At 46.6% G+C, this 2,259-nt stretch overlaps 1 non-coding gene across 1 annotated transcript; it reads left to right on the plus strand.

Annotated features, from left to right (window-relative positions):
• The first annotated feature begins 570 nt into the window (after positions 1-570).
• On the plus strand, positions 571-645 carry Trnat-ugu. Its single transcript has one exon. It is a non-coding gene; the product is annotated as a tRNA-Thr (tRNA).
• The last annotated feature ends 1,614 nt before the right edge of the window (positions 646-2,259 follow it).

Genomic DNA, 2,259 nt, shown 5'->3' on the forward strand with positions numbered 1-2,259 from the left:
TTCGTTAAAGTAACTGTCATTGTTTTGGAGCGATTTGCAAGTGTGAACTGTTGTAAGCAACATGTGGCGCAGATGGATGAGAAGTGATTGCTTAGACGAGTTTTGTAAACTATCACGAAGAAAATTAGCATCCCTTCAAAAAGCGTGCCACTACCTCCTGTCAGACTTTACATCATGGAACATCGTTACAGTCACACATCCAGGTCCTGAGTCCGCCGAATCCACCGCCAAAACTCCTACTGTGCAGAGGCGACATCGTCATCTGAAAGAGGCAGATCACTGTATTTCATATATGGATATGGTGTCTGTTCTTTCGGGAATGTCCGAAACGACAGACACCATATCCATATAAATATATAGTTCTCGCAACACCGGCCATGACCTTCTTCTTCTGTGCGGGTGCACACATATTCCCCGAACTCTTACGGGATTTGGTAAGGATGTCTTCCATGAGTAATTAGTGTGTTGAGATGGGACGCTACGAATGTGGTGTGTGGACATACAAGGTGAGAATGTGAGTCTCGCGGGAGGCGTGCGCGGGATAGTCGCTGCAGTCGCACTATCCTCTGTGCCCTCGGTGGCTCAGATGGATAGAGCGTCTGCCATGTAAGCAGGAGATCCTGGGTTCGAGTCCCGGTCGGGGCACACATTTCAACCTGTCCTCGATGATACGAGGGCAGTTCAATAAGTAATGCAACACATTTTTTTCTCGGCCAATTTTGGTTGAAAAAACCGGAAATTTCTTGTGGAATATTTTCAAACATTCCTGCTTCGTCTCGTATAGTTTCATTGACTTCCGACAGGTGGCAGCGCTGTACGGAGCTGTTAAAATGGCGTCTGTAACGGATGTGCGTTGCAAACAACGGGCAATGATCGAGTTTCTTTTGGCGGAAAACCAGGGCATCTCAGATATTCATAGGCGCTTGCAGAATGTCTACGGTGATCTGGCAGTGGACAAAAGCACGGTGAGTCGTTGGGCAAAGCGTGTGTCATCATCGCCGCAAGGTCAAGCAAGACTGTCTGATCTCCTGCGTGCGGGCCGGCCGTGCACAGCTGTGACTCTTGCAATGGCGGAGCGTGCGAACACACTCGTTCGAGATGATCGACGGATCACCATCAAACAACTCAGTGCTCAACTTGACATCTCTGTTGGTAATGCTGTCACAATTGTTCACCAGTTGGGATATTCAAAGGTTTGTTCCCGCTGGGTCCCTCGTTGTCTAACCGAACACCATAAAGAGCAAAGGAGAACCATCTGTGCGGAATTGCTTGCTCGTCATGTGGCTGAGGGTGACAATTTCTTGTCAAAGATTTTTACAGGCGATGAAACATGGGTTCATCACTTCGAACCTGAAACAAAACGGCAATCAATGGAGTGGCGCCACACCCACTCCCCTACCAAGAAAAAGTTTAAAGCCATACCCTCAGCCGGTAAAGTCATGGTTACAGTCTTCTGGGACGCTGAAGGGGTTATTCTGTTCGATGTCCTTCCCCATGGTCAAACGATCAACTCTGAAGTGTATTGTGCTACTCTTCAGAAATTGAAGAAACGACTTCAGCGTGTTCGTAGGCACAAAAATCTGAACGAACTTCTCCTTCTTCATGACAACGCAAGACCTCACACAAGTCTTCGCACCCGAGAGGAGCTCACAAAACTTCAGTGGACTGTTCTTCCTCATGCACCCTACAGCCCTGATCTCGCACCGTCGGATTTCCATATGTTTGGCCCAATAAGGACGCAATCCGTGGGAGGCACTACGCAGATGATGAAGAAGTTATTGATGCAGTACGACGTTGGCTCCGACATCGACCAGTGGAATGGTACTGTGCAGGCATACAGGCCCTCATTTCAAGGTGGCGTAAGGCCGTAGCATTGAATGGAGATTACGTTGAAAAATAGTGTTGTGTAGCTAAAAGATTGGGGAATAACCTGGTGTATTTCAATGCTGAATAAAACAACCCTTGTTTCAGAAAAAAAATGTATTGCATTACTTATTGAACTGCCCTCGCATATATCAACACCCGTTAGCAGCTGAATGTATTAATATAATTATAATTTCATTGTATTTCAGGTACCTACAGCCAAATATGACGGACGCACGTGTCTCCACCAGCAACTTCGCCGTGTTCAGACGATCTGTCATCAGTAGGTCCTGTGACGGGTCTTGATAAATCAAGGGGAGTTGTAACGCCGGAAATGCATATCCTCCTAGTTCCATCTATTGTACTATAAATTTTTTTTCCTTATTTTGTTACCTG

Source organism: Schistocerca piceifrons, chromosome 5 (assembly GCF_021461385.2).
Source record: "Schistocerca piceifrons isolate TAMUIC-IGC-003096 chromosome 5, iqSchPice1.1, whole genome shotgun sequence".
Classification (NCBI taxonomy): domain Eukaryota; kingdom Metazoa; phylum Arthropoda; class Insecta; order Orthoptera; family Acrididae; genus Schistocerca; species Schistocerca piceifrons.